The 18493-nt window shown below is 41.2% G+C and overlaps 1 protein-coding gene and 1 long non-coding RNA gene across 14 annotated transcripts in view; one reads left to right on the top strand and one right to left on the bottom strand.

The window, feature by feature from the left end:
• KLHL31 (kelch like family member 31) overlaps window positions 1-18493 on the top strand; it is a 141375-nt gene that overhangs the window by 47388 nt on the left and 75494 nt on the right. For 2 of the 13 annotated variants that reach the window (XM_072734109.1, XM_072734049.1), the window contains exons 3-4: window positions 11827-11929; window positions 12708-12863. The exons of 5 other annotated variants lie outside the window; for them this stretch is intronic. The gene's annotated coding sequence lies outside the window, so the exon portion shown is untranslated. Of the gene's footprint in view, window positions 1-11826; window positions 12006-12674; window positions 12864-18493 lie in introns of those variants that run through there. 6 more of the 13 variants (XM_072734101.1, XM_072734048.1, XM_072734056.1 and 3 more) reach the window with 5 other exon arrangements.
• On the bottom strand, window positions 329-7713 carry LOC140595147 (uncharacterized). The gene is made up of 3 exons (XR_011996542.1): window positions 7546-7713; window positions 6337-6561; window positions 329-4307 (listed from the first exon to the last, which is right to left on the bottom strand). It is a non-coding gene; the product is annotated as an uncharacterized lncRNA (long non-coding RNA).

Here is an 18493-nt window from a genome sequence, read left to right as displayed (position 1 = left end):
ATTAATGCAGTCATAGGTTCGTTAGTATCTTTCCTGGTATTTGGGGTTTTGAACAATGATTCAGTCATCACCACTAAAACACCTCAGTGGAGTGATTTTCACGGAGAATTCTGTACCTGTCATCCAGTTCTTAGCAGTGAGTTTCTGGTCCTAATGAGGCTGAAGACACAGTGAAACTGAATTCACCTGTGGACTTAGTTATTTTCTAGTGCCGTGACATGACCTCTCACTCACTCTACCTTTGACGTGGGTGGAAGGACGGGGAAAGGTATGGAGGTGGGCATACTGAACCAGGCATTCCCTTCCAATCACCCTGTAGTCAGCCTGCTTTTTTTTTATTTTTTGTCTGCTCATTCTTTTTACAACCTTTACTGAAAGAGATGTGTTAAAATCTCCCATAGTGATTATGAATTTATCCATATCTCCTTTTTAGTTCTGAAAATATTATTTCATATATTTGGGGTTACATTCTTAGGTCGACACAAAAATAATTGTGATAATATTCCAAAGTACTACTCCAACAGGCAAGCCTGAGTATTTGGTTATCCAGAGGAGATGGAAAGACCCCTGGCCTTGAGCACTCATATAGCTCATTTTTGCTGTTACTTTTAGATATTAGTGGCCTCTTTGAGGTTTGGTACATGCTTAACATGCTCCTGCCTTGGGGCCTGTGAATTTTCCACTCCTGCCCCTGGCACAGTCTTCTTGGTGTCCTCAAGGCTTGCATCAGTGATATGTAAAGCACACAGAATTATACCTGGCTCACAGTAGTTATTATAAGAGGAGGAAACGAATGCTATGAGTTCAAGTGTCAGGAGAGCTTCATGGATACTCATTACGATTCACCTAGAAAAAAATTGAATGGGGACATAGAAAAGCATATTAAAGTAGTAAAAAAAAAAAAATGAGTTGAATTACGTAGTAGAGGTCCATGAGGATTAGGCAAAGAATTTTGGACTTTGTATTATAATCCTCCTCCCACTCTTCACTTCCTTCCTAAGAATTTCAGATTCCTGAGGACATACCCAGAAAGATGCCCTGTACATAAGAGGCAAACAATGTTCCATATACTGGTGATAAAGGACTTAGACCACGGGGTGATGTTGTCTGGGTTCAAATCTTGTTCCATCCCTTCCTTACTGTATGGCCTTGGACCAGGTGCCTAAATGCTCCGTACTTCCATCTCTTGTTCTGTACAAAGTGGCTGAGGCACCAGGCTTACTGGGTAGTTGTGAGGATTAGCTGTTGTAGATAAAGCATTTACTATATGCTTATCACATAGTAAACATTAGCTGTTATTAATTCAGAAAATTCCTAAATTTTACATTACTTTCCCTTCATTCAAGACTCAAAATTCTGCCATAAGGGAAATATTTGTAAGTAGGGTTGGAGGAAGAGAACTTACACCAGCCCGCCCAACCTAGTAATTATACCCTATCCCACACCTCTTTCCAATTTCCTTGTGACAGATGTTGTCTCTCTTTCCAAATTTTGTTCAATCAAGTGACAACATGGCAATGTCTGCTAGGATTTTGATCTGTTTCCATGACACCTAAAACTAAATAAATAAGGAAAGGATGGCCTTGTACAAGGAGGCCTTGTATTCTGATCATCCCTTTGCTTCCAAGAGTAATTTTTCCTTGTTTCTCCCTCCTTCCAAAGCTTAGCTACTCAAGGGATGATTAGGAATCAACTGTGTACAATTCCATAACACTTGATTTTCACAACTGAGGTCTTTTGTAGCTGACTAGTGCAGAACAGAGTACCTTGCCATCAGAGACAAGAAGAGACTTACCTAGAGCAGATGAAGCAAAACCCAAAATGCAACATAGATGCAACAGAAAAGCTTTCCTGTTCCTGGTTTGTGTTCTAACTTGTCTCGAAGTGGGCAGCCCTGGTGGCTCAGCGGTTTAGCACCACCTTCAGCCCAGGGCCTGATCCTGGAGACCCGGGATCGAGTCCCGCATCGGGCTCCCCACATGGAGCCTGCTTCTCCCTCTGCCTGCGTCTCTGCCTCTCTCTGTCTCTAATGAATAAATAAATAAAATCTTTAAAAAAAAAAAAACAACTTGTCTCGAAGTGTGTACTGAAAGAGCTTGATGGGATGGGTGGACAGCACCAGCACTGAGAAAACACTGTCGCTGAGAAAAGTCACTTGATAAATCCTAATCTTGCAAACAGCCATGCCATTCATGACTCTGATGCTAAGATTAAATTACGACTGTGCCCCAGGAAAGCAGAACTCTGCCAGGATACTCCTCCCACGGAGTGTTCTTCATGTCTGAACTTAGCATTCTCAACACTCCTCTCGAGGTCTATTTTCAACTGCTGTACGAAGGATTAATGACAGTAACTCCTTCTAATGTGATTAATGTTTCAGAAATATATCCCATTGTGGAATTCATTGTAGAATATCCCGACTTCATAGAGAAAGGCCTTCAAAAATAAAGGAAATGAAATCACAGATGTCTGAGTATAAACAGATTTTCTCTTTTCATGTTCAATAACTAATCTTGGTCAATGAATGTTTCAAAAATAAACGCATGCGCAGCAGCCTTCCTACTAATGGTAGAAAATGACATCGCTATTTAAATATTAAATTGACATAGGGCACCTGGGTAGTAGTGCAGTCAGTTGAACACTGACTCTTGTTTTGGCTCAGGTCACGATCTCAGGGTACTGGGATCCATCCCCAGGTCTGCCCTGCATGGAGCCCCCTTGTTGGGCTCTGTGCTCAGTGGAGACTCTACTTGAAGATTCTCTCTCTCCCCCTCTGTTCCTCTCTCCCAAACCCGCCCATGTCCTCACACACACACTCAAATAGTCTTTAAAAAAAATAAATGTTGAATTAATGCAAATTAAGGGGTAAATGTTGTTGTTCATGAAGTGTAGAGATGGACTACACATTTTACCCTTACTCTAGTCTCAGTAATATTTTCTGTTGAGCCATCATGACAAATCAGTCCTTTTGGGGGGACTCAGTTTTTGAATCATAGGAAAAGAAGGGGGATAAGACCACTGACCTCATGTCATCATTCTGAAAATAGAGAAAAATCAAGTAAACAATAATTTTAAAACTATCAAGAGTATAGATTAATTAGTAATAGTATAAGAAAAGGAATACAATAAATTCCAGTCTTCTTTTATTTTAAGATTATTTATTTATTTATTCATGAGAGACATAGAGAAAGAGGCAGAGACAGAGGGAGAACCAGGCTCCCTGTGGGGAGCCCAATGTGGGACTTGATCCCAGGATCCCAGGATAATGACCTGAGCCAAAGGCAGACACTTAACCACTGAGCCACCCAGGTGACCCCTCTCCAGTCTTTAAATATGATCACATAAATACATGTATGCATGCATATATGGATGTGTATTTGTTCTTATTATTAGCCTGAAGCACAGCTATGTAGATTTATACCTCACCAAGGTCTATGGGCATTTCACAATTAAAGCTAGAGATTTTTCTATCAACATATCAAGCACGTTCTTTGTTTTCTAAAACCATGATAGCAAATTTTATATTTATTATACCAAAACATAATTAGTGGTTATTCTTGTGAACACAGACAGAATCATATAAAAACAACAGGTGCAAGAACTCGTAGATAGTCATTAATGGCAAAAGCCCTGAGGATTTGGAGCCAGAGTTACAAAATACCACAGAAGCAGGTGTTCTAGGTATTCCCGTGGCTCATGTGAGCACTTAGAAATATTTGATGTGGTGGATGGCAGCTTGCTTAATAACGAGGCTGAACAGGACAGCTGGCAAGAGGATTAGTGGCATGTGGAAAGCTGGGGATTGGAGAACAGAAAAGGAATGAACAAATTTGGCAGAGTTGGTTTCTGTGTTCCCAGGACCTCTGCTCTGGTGTCTCGCTCGGATTCCCTGTGCTCTTCACCAGCGGGACGGCACACTGTCTCCATACTGGAGAGCCTTTCCCTAGTTCTTCTCATGATTGGCTCCTTCTAATTGTTTAGGACTCACCTTGTGCTACTTCTTCAAGGACGCCAACACCTCCCAGTCTCTCTAGTTCTCTGTAGCCGTATCACCATCTGCAACTGCTCTTTAATCATTTGTGTATTGTTCACAGTGTGTTGCCACCCACCACACTGCCCACAGTGGGTTGAGCTTTATAAAAGGAAGAAGTACATCCCTGGCAATTTCTGGGTCATAGGAAATATACATCAAACAATTGATGAATAGGGGCACCTGGGTAGCTCAGTCAGTTAAGCCTCGGACTCTTGATCTCCACTCAGGTCTTGATCTTGGGATCTTGAGTTCAAGCCCCACATTGGGCTCCACACTTAAAAAACAAAATGAACAAAAACCCTGATAAATGAATGAATACATTAATCCTCAAGGCTTCTTACGGCTCAACCATTTTCTCCCTGATTATCTCTTTCCTCAAAAAACATAAGCTTTATTCTTGATTCATGGCAGTCACCCTTCCCAATTTTTGAGGTAATAGTATGTTAACCATGGCTGATTCCCATTAGCACATCAGTCAGCAAATACAACCACCCTTTCACATAACAAAATGATGTAACTTAGTTAAAATTCCTTTGTGATCTAGTTCTTAAAGTACATAGGGATGTCCATTTCTAACAATATAGAAAAACTTAGAACTTCCAGTTCTAAAACACTTAGAAATGCTGTATGAATTATACCGAACATTCTTTCAAATGCAGAGCTGAATTAAAAGAAACTGTGGGAAAGTATGAAAAAGCAGCTAAAACTGAACACCACAGCAGCACAGAGGATATAAGTACATGGTTGTTTTGAAGAAGAAGCAGGAGAGAGAAGAAAATGTTCCCCCAGTAACCCAAAGCTTGGTGTATAAATATATGCTTGGAGATAGGAGATGTGGCCCTGGCTCTATGCAAAGCTGAGAGTTGGATTGGAACCCAAAGTACTGTATTTTCAGAGCAAATATATAGCTTGCTGAAGAACCATGCCTCTAATCCAGGCCTCACAGGATCCTCACAGATAACGGCTCACTGGATATAAACTCACAATCTAAATTTCTAAAACACAGGCCACGATGAGCAAGAGTTAGCAGATACCACAAACAGCATGACTGGATGTCTAAGAGTTTAAATCATATAACAATAAGATCAGGAGAAAAAAAAAAACTGCAAAGATGGGGGAAAAAAAACAAACACAAGGGATGCCTGGGTGGCTGAGTGGCTGAGCATCTGCCTTTGGCTCAGGGTGTGATCCTAGAGTCCCAGAATCGAGTCCTACATCAGGCTGCTGCATGGACCCTGCTTCTCCCTCTGCCTGTGTCTCTGCCACACACTCTCTCTCTCTCTCTCTCTCTCTCTCTCTCATGAATAAATAAATAAAATCTCTTTAAAAACACACAAAAATACATTCGTGGACATTAAAAACTCAATACACTAGTTAGAAAGAGCTAAGAGAACATTGTCAAACCGGAGGATAGATGTGAGTCTGAATCACAGGGAGATTAAGAGATGAAAAATATGAAGAGAGATGAGGGGACATTGAGGACAAGATGAAAAGTTATCTAACAGGAGTTCCAGAAGGAAAAAAAAATTTTAAAGGAAAGTACAATGACTAAGAATTTTCCAAAATTTATGAAACACATAAGTCATCTGATTCAGAAAGTTCACAAAGTCCTGACCCAGGATAAGTAAAAGTAAATCCACTCCTAACACACTGTAGTGAAACAACAGAATATTGCAGACAAAGATCTTTGCAGCAAAAGTCAGAATAATGCACCAAAAATATACAATAAATAGATTGGGGAGACGTCTCAACAGCAACAGTGTACATCAGAAGACATTGCAGTAGTATCTTCATAATGCTTAGACAAGATAGTCAGCAAGCTAAAGTTCTATGCTAAACTATCATTAAAGTAATAATAATAATTGCCAGTGCAATTAACAAACCCTACTACTTCAGGAAGAACAAAATTTAACTCAAATGGAAGGACTGAGATGCAAAAAGGTATAATAAGCAAAGAAATTAATTAATAAATATTTAGATGATTCTAAATAGTTCTTGATTATATTAGGCAACGGAATAATGATTGATTTGCGATTATAAAAATAAGATGGAATTGAATGAAGATGGAGGAGATTTTGGCTGAGTGTTCTAAAGTCTTTCTATTAATTGGGAGGTGAGACATTTGTTAACCTTGAAAAAGTTGAAAGTCACATGCACATGATCAAATGTTCACTATCACGACTAATAGAAATATATATTTTTTCAATATATACTTTTCAAGTCAAATGAAGCTGTCAAAAAGCTTGTGTGTGGTCTAGTCCAGCTGAAAAACTTATTTCATAGCACTAGAGCCGACGGTCTACCTGCTTTAGGAAAAGTCCTCCCCTCCTCCAAACAGACTTAGACGTTCATTCCTGTCTTCTTGTGTGCCATGGGCAAACCTCCTGTAGAGCAAGTTTTGTAATGGTGGTTTCTTGGGTCATTTTCCTGTGCTTTCCTCACCATTATATCCCAGTGCCTGGCACAGAGCTGGTGTTCTCATGTGTGTAGAATGAATGGATGCAACTTGCTGAAGGCTGCACAGTTACCTAGTGGCAGATAAGAACGAGAACTCAGATCTTTGCTCACCCAGTCTTGTTCTTTTTGAAAAAAAAAAAATGTATCTGAGAAAATTGTCTTGTCCCATGAAAATAGTCGTTGCTTGATTAAAGTGATAAGAACTCCCTCCGAGATCAAAACGCCAATGATGAAAACAGAACAGTTCACATCAGTAACTATTGCTAATCTTCTGTTTAGAGAAAACCCACACTTTGCAGGTTTTGCTGGTTTTAGAGCAGAGTCCTAGAATGGGCTTTCAGAGAGCCTGATTTTTCAGGGAGAACTTAACCATATCTCTCCCAAGGCAGCCTCTCCAGGAGCATGATTCCAGGGGATAGAGAGGATTCCCTACCCACCAGCTTGTCACTGCTGAGAATTAAGATGCCTTGTTAAAATGCCATGTGCCTTGAGACCCTGCTGGGGTCTAAAAGATGTGGAAGGTGGAAGGGCTGGGAACCAGCTGAGGAGGCTGTTGGGAGGCTCTGCACTGAATCAGCAAGGAAGGAAGGGGAATTGAAGGGGGAGGGCAGACAGGAGGGAGGGGGGTGTGCAAGAAGCTAAAGGTGAAGGAAGATACCAAATACCTATTTCGTAATTTTGCTCAGGGCCAGCTCCGTTCATATTTCCAGCCCCAGCAACACACATGTTAAAAGGGAAAGTTCCACATTTGATCTCCATGATCTCCCCACAAAATTAAAGGGTGGGAAGGAAATCGAAGATCTTTTGAGATTCTTCAGTGGGCAGTGGGTGGGCACCTGCATGAGAGAGACTCTCGAAGCTATGTCTCCACGCAGCATTTTCTTATCAGTCAAGAGCCCAGAGGGGCAGATTATCCCAAAGGCTTTGCTTCAAGAGGAGGATGGTCACAGATAGCAGTAAGGGGAAGGGAAGACTGAGGGTGGGCAGCCCTACGCAGGAGGGAAAAGAGGGCGCTGAGTATGAGGGCTCTAGTTTGGGTTCCTGTCTAAACTTACGGAGGTCGGAGTCCTGCGGTGTCCAGGCATATAATCCTTTGGCAAAAGGAGCCAAGTTCTTAAATACAGCCTCTTCCCTCCACACAAGCCTCTCTCTCCTTAGCCTGCCTCCACGTGAAGAAGCACCAGAAAGGAAACACACTCTCCAAAAAGGACAGGAAGAGGTATGTGTGTGTGCAGGTGTGTGTGTGTGTGTGTGTGTGTGCACGCATGTGTTTAATGTGTTATCAAGAATGGACAGAGGAATGTGGGCGGCAGAAATACCTCGCATTTTTGCCACACTGAAGTGACTAAGGTTAATTTTCTACTCCATCTTTCACCTCGGAGGTACCAGATGAATCTCTTAGATATGTTTCATAGGATTGTGGAGCCTTATCAGAGAGGGATTTCAGAACTATGATAAAGTGGAACAAAGTAGAACCCTACAGGCTCCCAAGGAGATGCCCTACCCCCTACTCCCCCTACCCCCAACAACCATTGCAGCCAAAGCCTTAACTGGGCAAAAGGAAAGCGTACTGTGGAACAAGAGCCCCTGCGGCAGCCTGTTCCGCCTCTGGCTCTCTGAGCTCTGAAGGAGCCGATTGTCAGCTAGCATTGAAAACAAAACAGAGCTTTCTCTCTTGAGCCTCGCTGTTTGTATTTGTTCAGAATGCATGGGCTAATACTCTGATCTGGGATCACTTGCTTATTTCCAGAGACCTCACTTACACACATTTGTTGGGGGAAAAAAGAAAATCTCCATTTTCTCACAAGTGGATTTGAGGTGAGAAGAATCCAGTTAGCAGTAAAGGTTTCCCCAGGTAAACATTTCAGTGCATCAGGGTACACACCACCACCACCACCACACGAAGAGCTGTGATCAAGAAGCCCGTTGCAAAATGTTACCTGTGGAACTGCTTTAATGTCTTCCTTAACAGACGCTTGGCATTAGTGAATCAACCACTGGGTTAATTAGAACTCAGACTAGCAGCCTATTCTCAGCTCATAGAATAAACACTGTTTTCCTTTGGTCTAATTGCAAGATGTTCTTAAACATCATCATTTTGTGAAAGAAACTGACTACAAATTGCTTCATGAACCACATTGTTGGGACACAGAATGTGCCTGCGATCTGGAGAAGGTGTTTGCAGTTTGCCAACAAAATGCCATCCACGGAGGACAGCACTGCTCATAGGCAGTGGGCATATTCTCTTGGCACGGGACACCTGGGTGGCCCAGCGCTTGAGCCTCTGCCTTTGGCTCAGGTCCTGATCCTGCAGTCCCTTGGATCGAGTCCCACATTGGGCTCCCTGCAGGAACCTGCTTCTCCCTCTGTCTCTGTCTCTCTCCGTGCATCTCTCATGAATAAATAAATAAAATCTAAAAATAAAAAAATAAGATATTCTCTGGGCAAATGCTATTTTCTTCCTCATATTCTTTCCTCATCTTCTACATAACCCCTATCTGAAAAAGGCCAGATCAGAATCAAAATGTCCTTCCCCCTTATCAACAGATTTTATGTGGTAGGTTCCACAAAGCTGCTGGCTTCAGTGATATTTTAGATATCTTTTCCCAAACCCCAGCAACAGTCTGTATCATCATAATTGAATTAGAAAGCCAACAAACAAACACAAAATGACCACACCGCCAGCACTATCAACAACAAAACTCAGAAACAAAGTGACTTTCTTTAAGTCAGTGAGGCTTGATTAAACACCTGGGGGAGCATAATGGGTCAGCCGTTCTGGAACACATTGGGTTGTTACTGTAGATTTTGCTTGAGTATTTACCCTAAGGGATACCTGGAGTTTTACCAAACCTGACCTGCACAGGTGCCCCTATGCCATATGGGAAAATCCCCAGGCACAAAAGGGAGAAAACATTTGAAGGGGCCTCTTGGATGCCCCTGGGACTTCCAACATTTAGAGGGGTAAGCACTTTGATCTGAAACTCCCTTCCAAAGAGATCCTCCCGTGTGTATGACTACAGATCTTGACCAAAGAACTACAAGCCTCTTAAAAAAAAATGGGACTCCTGGGTGGATCAGTGGTTGAGCATCTGCCTTTGGCTCAGGTGGTGATCCCAGGGTCCTGGGATCAAGTCCCACATCAGGCTCCTCACAGGGAGCCTGCTTCTCCCTCCGTCTCCGTTTCTGCCTCTCTCTGAGTGTCTCTCATGAATAAATAAATAAAATCTTAAAAAAAAAAACAAAAAGCAGCAAGTGGAAGCTGAAGTAACAACTGTGTATTACTATACAAACTGGAGTTTCAATACCATTCTGGAGAGCTTTTACGTAGTAATAACTTGCAGGTGATCTTTGAAGATGTTCTGCCACTTGGCCACCACTAGAGGGCGGAGCAGACCACTTTCACATTTCCTCCCGCAGAAAGTTGAAAGTTCTGAGCCAAGGGACTGAATGCTGGGCAGACCTCTGCCCTGACAAGTCTCTTTCCACCCCTTAACTTCACCCAATGTGTGCATCACCTCTGAAGGTCAGGGCAGAAGAAAGAGCAGGCAAGCACATGAGTTGCATTGAAATTTAGTGTTTCACTGGAGAAGAGAATCTCGACTTTGATCATTTGCATCTACTAAAATGTTTCAGCCCTTTCCATAGGTCAGGGACTGGGGAAATACATCCAAGTAGCTGTTCTTTCCTTCTACAAGCTTACAGCTTGGGCAGCATGGCTGACATAGGTGACTTCGTCAAGACACTAAGTTTCTAAATGCAGTACAGCTGAGAGGAGGGGAAGCTAAGTCAGCTTCGGGTGCAGGTGAGCAGACCTCATTACCCAAAGACTTAAGAAGTGAATGTGCAGGGCACCTGGGTGGCCCAGGCTGTGATCCCAGGGTGGGGGACCAAGTCACACATTGGGCTCCTGCTCCTGCATGGAGCCTGCTTCTCCCTCTTCCTGTGTCTCTGCCTCTCTCTCTCTCTCATGAATGAATAAATAAAATCTTAGAAGAAGAAGAAGGAGAAGGGGAAGGGGAAGGAGAAGGAGAAGGAGAAACAGCAGCAGCAAATGTGCTGGAGGCTCAAAGACCAAATCAGAAATCACTGATTGAAGGAGAAAGACAAGCAGAAAGAGAGGGTCTTTTGAGAAAATACTTTCAGTATAACAGAATCTATGACAGGGGAAAAAAAAAAAAACCCAAATGCAAAATAAGAGAGAAAAGTCAAAATTTAGGGCTGAGAAGCCATTAGGATTTTTTTTTTTTTTTTTAATGATAGTCACACACAGAGAGAGAGAGAGGGGCAGAGACACAGGCAGAGGGAGAAGCAGGCTCCATGCACCGGGAGCCTGATGTGGGATTCGATCCCGGGTCTCCAGGATCGCGCCCTGGGCCAAAGGCAGGCGCCAAACCACTGCACCACCCAGGGATCCCGGTTTTGGTTTGTTTTTTAAACTATAAGCTTTTCTAGAATTCAGAAAGTTTGGGATAAAAGCAATTTAGAAAGAAAACAATAACATGACCACACTGCCCTGAAATTAATACACAGAGGGTAGAGAATGTTGCAAAATATTTTTACTGTTCTCATGAGTCTTTTTTTTTTTTAATACATTTCTGAAGAGCCCTCCCACCCTGAAAGGGCATTTGAATATTATTCCTATTGTGTATGCAGGGGTGTGCCTGGGAACCCTGTAGGCCAGTCTGGGGGTCATAGTGGAACCTGCCTCCACTTCTCTAAGGTGTCCACCTCACCCACCAAACGTGTACGAAGTGCAAATGCAGTGGTCTAGTCCTGCATTCCCACTTCGTATTAATGGCTACACCCCGTACACCTGGCTACACCAACATCACTCGGGGAGCTTCTAAAACAACAAATGTCCAGCCCCATCCCCCCTCCCAGTTGTGATTTAACTTTAGAAAATCTCTAGATTATTCTAATGTGAAGTCAGGGTGGAGGCCTACTGAGTTATACAACTGGTGACATTCCTCAGGAAAAACACAAAATTCCAATTAGGATATGGAATCTTCACTTTCTTTTTCTTGAGCACAAGGAATGAACTGAATTTTCTATGTTAACTTTTTGTACCTTCAATGCCTGGAATGGATTATAGGGAAAATATGTTATCTTTGCCTTCTTTCTCTTGAGCACCAGAAATGAGTGGAATCTTCTATGTTAACATTTTATACCTTCAGTTCCTGGAATGGTTTGTAGGGAAAATATGTTATCACAAAGCAAATAACATTAAAGCTAGAATTAATACACAGAGGGTGGAGAACGTTGCAAAATATTTATTTTTACTGTTCTCATGAGTCTTTTTTTTTTTTTTTTTTTTTTTTTACATTTCTGAATAGCCTTCCCACCCTGAAAGGGCATCTGGAATCTCCTCCCTTCAGGATGCTCTGGATACCACTCTGCCCTTCCCTGGGGCTTCCAGGCTCACCTCTGAACAGCAGAGTAAGATGCCTCTCAAGCTCCTTCTTGGCTTTATTCTGGACTTTGGGTGGCAGCCCCTCCTGTGCTTTCTTATGAAGTATGTGTGCTGATGGTTAGCAATTTTGAATTCTTTATGTTACAGAATCTATGAAACTGACATTGCTCCCATTTACCTCCTCTCATTATTATGCTAGCATATTACTTAGTTTTGTCATGTTACATTGTCTTTCAAATAATTCTTCCCTATGATGGTGAATTGTACATGTCAACCTGACTGGGCCATGAGATGTCCAGATAAACTGATTAAATATTATTTCTGTGTATCTGTAAGGGTGTTTCTAGGGGATATAAGCATTTGACTTGGTGAGCTGAGTGCAGTAGATTGCTGTCTCCATTGTGGGCATCATCCCACCTGCTGGGAACATGAATAAAACCAAAAAGCAGAGGAAGGTTGATCATTTTCTCTCTGCTTGACCACTTGAGCTGTGACATGGGTCTTGTCCTGCCCTTGGACTAGGACTTACACTATTGGCACTCCTGAGTCTCAGGCCTTCAGACTCAGACTGGAATCATACTACCAGCTTTCCTGGGGTTCTAGCTCACAGACAGTAGATTATGCAACTTCTCAGCTTCTGTAATTGTGTAAACCAACTTCTTTATAATAAATCTCTAGATATATAAGTTGATAGATAGATAAATAAATAGATAGATAGATAGATAGATAGATAGATAGATAGATAGATTCCCATTGGTTCTGTTTTTCTAGAGAACCAGGACTGACTACTACATTCTCCATCAGGAGGGAGTATGAGAGGACAGAGAAAGATAAAGGTGATGATGAAGAGGGGACTCTGGCCCTGCCACATCTCTCGCACCTTGCCGTCCTTCCTCCAGCTTGCTGAATTGAAGGCTCACATCAAAGGATCCCAGAGTAGTCACTCGAAAGTGGCATATTGTAAGTGTTGGGATGGCCTACTTTTCTTGAGCACTTTGACTCAAAGTACAGTCCAAGACAGCTGCTGTCCCTTAAAATCAATCCTCCTCTGGCAAGAAAGTTGCATCAAGCAAGCACTCTAGCAAGAGCTCTGTTACTGAGGAATTGCCAGGGCTGAAGGTCCGTGGTTGGCAGCCTCCCGCAGCAGGAGGGAGAGGAGCCGCTGCTCTGACATCTTTATGCCTCTAGAGGGCAGGGCAGGGCAGCAGCACAAGCTGGGAACTGGTAACTCAGCATTTCAGCAGCTGTGTAGGTGGGTAGCTCCTAATAAAACAGGCACAGAATAAATAAGTATCCAGCAAAGAGGATTCCTTTGAAATTTTACTAGGAGAAGCATAGAAACTAAAGATAAGGGGCTCCTGAGTGGCTCAGTGGTTGAGCATCTACCTTTGGGTCAGGTCATGATCCCGGGGTCCTGGGATCGAGTCCCACATCAGGCTCCCTGCAGGGAGTCTGCTTCTTCTCTGCCTATGTTTCTACCTCTCTCTGTGTGTCTCTCATGAATAAATAAATAAATTAACTCTTAAAAAAACCCCTACAACTTCTGAAGGATTACTTTGTAATCATGCACTCATTACTTATACACATAATCTCATAGATGCTGGATGGGAGCATCCTGTAATTTAAGTGCTTGTTTGTTCCATTTTGGCTTAGAGAGATTAAGTTACTTTCCCAAGAATACATAACTGGCCAATTCTAGAGCTTGAATTGACCTATGGGAAGACTTACCTCCAAGATCTGTATCTGAACAATGAGAGAGACCAAGACTATTCTTTTGCCACAAAAGCAATCCAAAACCCTTCTCTGAAAATGCTATATCCCTCTGAGCTTTTCAGGCGAGGCCAAAATACCATTCTGTGTAAGAGTCCTAAAGTTTCTATTCTCTTCTATTATAAAGCCATGATTTATAGTTAGAACTTCTCAGTAGCAAATTGTTTCTTATATACCATTAAATGAAAGAAGTTACAAACAACATAATGGCTTTTGTGCAAAAATGTGTATGTCTGCAAATAGATCTCTATTTTAGAAAATATGATTTTTTAAGGTATCATTAACACATAGCATTATATTTGTTTCAGGCATACAAAATAACAGGGTATTTGTGTATATTGTGAAATGATCACTATGATAAGTCTAGTTACCATCTGTCACCACAATAGTTATAAAAACAAAGTGTTTCTTGTGATTGGGACTTTTAAGATCTACTTTCTTAGCAACTTTTTAAAAAAGATTTTATTTATTTATTCATGAGAGACACAGAGACAGAGAGGCAGAGACATAAGCAGAGGGAGAAGCAGGCTCCAGGCAGGAAGCCTGATGTGGGACTCGATCCCAAAACTCCAGGATCACACCCTGAGCCAAAGGCAGATGCTCAACCACTGAGCCACTCAAGTGTCCCTCTTAGCAACTTTCAAATATGCAGTACAATATTATTAGCCAAAGTCACCATGCTAGCATATATGCATTTTGATCATGAAATACTGGATATAAAAAGGGGGTGAGATATTGGACAATCTTTTCACCTTTCATTTTGTACAGTTCTGTACAGATTATATATGTGGGTGAAGTGGATGGAGAGGTCATGGTACCTATTTTGTTTCATTTTTATACCTCCTTGGTTTGAAAATTGGAATTAATATTTATTATTTTCAAAACTATCTTTTAGAAGTCACTCTTGAAACGTTTTTCTACAGGTAGCTTTTTCAGTAGCTGTTTTTTTCCTCTTTTCTTTTTTCTTTTTTTTCTTCTTTTTTCTTAGTAGCTATTTTAAGAAACGGTATAAAGAGTGAAAAAGATTTCATGATTAAATTTCCCTCTCATGATTCTCATAAACTCATTTAAATTAATAATTTAATTTAATAAGCAGGGAGCCTGCTTATCCCTCTGCCTATGTCTCTCCCTCTCTCTGTGTCTCTCAATAATAAATAAAAATCTTTTAAAAATTAATAATTCTATATATTATCCTTCACCTGAAAAGTTACTGAATGCTTCCAGACCACCCCAAACAAAGATTCTTGTACTTGAACCAAACCCATATGTATATGGAGACCAACTCATCTTGCTTTGAAAAGTCAGAAGCATGATTGATTATAGGACTGAGAGACAATAAGACCCTAGCACACTTTGTGGATTTGGTAACTTTCTACCCTTTGTACCTGAAAGGAAGAGAGACTTCTTAACCCTATTTTCTTAAAAATGGACTTGCCAGTTTATAGAAGCATTTCACATAAAAACTTCAACTGAGTTTATGTTGGAACTTAGAAAATTTGAAGGTAGAGTACTTCATGTAAGAAAAATAATGTTTTCTGGATTTTTTTAAAAAAATACAGAACTCTAACTATTTAGTAAGGAGACATTTTACTAAACCACATCAGAAAATCAGTTTCACTTGTTAGTAGTCCTTAGCATATGCTGAATAATTTCTTTAAAAAAAAAAAAAGATTTATTTATCCGTTTTAGAAAGAGCAAGTGAGTGAGGGAGGCTCGATCCCAGGACCCTGAGATCATGACCTGAGCCGAAACCAAGAGTCAGTCACTCAACCAACTAAGCCACCCAGGCACCTTGATGAATACTTTCTAATAGCTATTCTGAATAAGAAGTTTGAAGTCGTATCAGTCAAAGGATACAATTTATAAGACCCCCCTTGAGGCAGAAGTGGAGCTCAAATGTTGGGCTGCAAAACAAACAAAAAATAAACACAGATTCAACAAACATGTACTGCACTTCCAAAGGAAGAGAACTTTGATCCGAGTCCTGCAGGATGAGAAGCAGTTACGGAGGTGAAGGACAGAGATAGTGGGAAGTGATGTGGATGGAGGAAGTGTTGTGTCTGAAGTTTCCAGCCAGGAGACAAGACAGCAGTTCCACCAAAAACTGGAAGAAAACCATGAAGCACAGATTGCTGACAGGACAATGGCTCCTGAAGAAGCCTATGAACGCATGGCACTGTAGACCATGCAAAATATTTTGGCCTCTATCCAGAAGCTAATGGGAAGTTATTGAAAGGTGGTCAGTGTGTGCAGGAAGGTTCTAAATGAATTGTCAAAAAGTCAGTGGCCTAATTTTGTTCCTTTGGAAGTAATCCTCTTTTCATCATGGCTGTTTTGTTGTACATTTTTAATATGCCATGTTTGGTGTGGATTAGTGTCCTTCACCAATTGTGGAAAATTCTCAGCTGTCATCTCCTTAAGTGTTTCCTCTTTCCCATTCTAACTTTCTCCTCTTCATTGAGAACTCTAATTTGACATGTTAGATTTATTTATTCTGTCTTACTCGTCTCTTAACCTCTAGGTCACATTTTTCCATCTCTTCTTCTCTCTATGCTGCATTCTGCAAAATTGCTTTGGAATGTTCTTCTAGCTCAATAATTCTTCCTTCCTTCTTTCTTTTTTATTTCTTTCTTCCTCTTTCTTTCTTTCCTTCTTCCTTTCTTCCTTTTCAGTTCTAGACATTCTACCAACTTTTTAAAAATCTACTTGTTCATGCTTTTAATAATTCTATTCACTGCTCATATTATCTAGCTTTTCCTCAAATTTTATTGAATTTTTTATTTTGTGATAATTGTAGATTCTCATGTAGTCGTGAGGAATAATACAGGGAGATCCCATGTATTGTTTACCCAGGTTCTTCCAAGGGTAACATCTTACAAAATTGTAGTGGGATGTCACACCCTGACCTTAGTTTAAAAAAACAAAAACGAAAAAGCAAGCGTGTTATGTTGCCTTTTAATATTTGGTGTCTGAGAAGGCCAACAATAGAAACATCTTTGTAGGTCTTTTTTTTTTTTTTTTACAATTCTTTTAAAAAATTTTTTATTTATTTTAGAGAGATTGAGAGAGAGAGCACACATGAACGGTGGGGAGGGGCACAGGCTGAGAATCTCGAGCAGATTTGCCACTGAGATGGAGCCTGTCAGGGGTCTTAATCTCAAGACCCTGAGATCATGACCTGAGCTGAAACCAAGGGTCAGAAACTTAACGGACTGAGCCACCCAGGCACCACCTCCCTTTTTTAGAATTAATTTTCTTATTTCCGTTGGTTTTGTTCATGGTGGCTTGCTTCCTTATGTTGTGTATGATTTGTGACTGTGAACTGTTTTACTTGGTTCTGTGAATAGGGGGATTGACTTAGTCCTTGGATTGAATTTTTATTCCGTCAGACAGGACTTGTCTTAGATTCCGTCCAGCTCCTTGTGGCACGATCAGCCCAAGTCTCCTTTATGCTAAATTCCTGGCTGGAGGTATTTGAGGATGACCCAGACAGTATGAATTTCAGTTGTAAACCCACATGAAGGCTGTGTTGTGGCTGTTTAGAAAGGTAGTCTGCCCGAGATGGTGAGAGTTGTGCTCACATCTAGCTCACCCTAGTTCCACAAGGGGTTGCATAGGGCAGTGAGCTCAGAAGAGCTTCTTACTGGGATTGATGCTCTGCTGTTACTGTCTTAAAATTCCTAAGAGTTTTGGATGAGGTGCCTTGCATTTTTATTTTACGCTGGGTCCCATAAATTATGAAGCTGGTCACGGAAGGGATATGGCCATTTACAGAATCCAGCTTTCTAGGCTGATGTCTCCTATTTTATGGAGCTTTTTTTTTTTTTCTTGTACTCTGTAACTTGCAAGTTCTTAAAAACTCAAAACTCACATTTAGTAGTTGGGAAGAGTGGCTTCTGTATTCTTATCACTCCATGTTCCTATTATAGCTTTTGTCCTGCATACTGTTTTACAGGTCATCAATGCTTTTGAGAAGATTATTTAAAATTTTTTTTTCTTCATTTCAGTGGGAGATTCAAACCAGATAATTAGTCTCAAATGCTGTTGGAGCAGAAGCTTGGGCAGTGCTCCAGTGCAGACCCACTTCCCCTTGGAAAAGTCCCCCCAGGTGCACTCCTCCACTCATAGGATCACCAGCCTCCTTCCAGATCTGCTCCATCCCTTCCTCTTTCAAACTCCACATCTGGGCAATCCTAATTTGGTCCTCAGGGCCAGCGCCAACTATTTCCTCTCCCATATGTTAGTTAAGGCACAGATCCCATCCCCTGTTTCCTTTAGGGTTTAACTCTTTTGAATCTCAATAAGTCTTTCTTCTCTCAAAAGTCTGATTTTGCAAAGCCAAAGCTCCTTCAAAAATCTGTTATGAAAATTTTAAATATGTTTACAAATTGAAAAGATAAACACTATTTTTTCTCTTTGCTTTCTTGTGGTAAAGATCCTGATCCATCCTTAGGGAAGGGCCCCCTCTGAACCAGTGGGGGTGCTGAGTGTGAGCGCAAGGGAACAGCAAAGCAAACTTTGCTCTATGACTCTAGATTGTGTCTTACACCACACGTGGCTTGAGTGCTGGGGGTCTTTGAGATAAGTTCCATACTTACTAGGTATATGAGCAAATAAATGCAGATTTGAGATGTAAGAAGTTTGAGTTGAAACTTACCTTACAGATGAAAGACCCTCAACTAAGCCAGTGGTTAACCAGATGTTGGAAAGTTCTGAACCCCTTTCTCAAGAAGTCAAGAGTGGAGTCCCAGCCTATTTATTTGGTGCAGAATAGTAACAGGCAAAGCCAGTTTGGGATACTTAAAGTGTGATTTTAGATT

The sequence above is a fragment of the Vulpes vulpes genome, chromosome 1 (assembly GCF_048418805.1).
Source record: "Vulpes vulpes isolate BD-2025 chromosome 1, VulVul3, whole genome shotgun sequence".
Taxonomy (NCBI): Eukaryota; Metazoa; Chordata; class Mammalia; order Carnivora; family Canidae; genus Vulpes; species Vulpes vulpes.
Note: the sequence above shows the minus strand (reverse complement) of the source record. Positions and strands in the feature narration are given on the sequence as shown.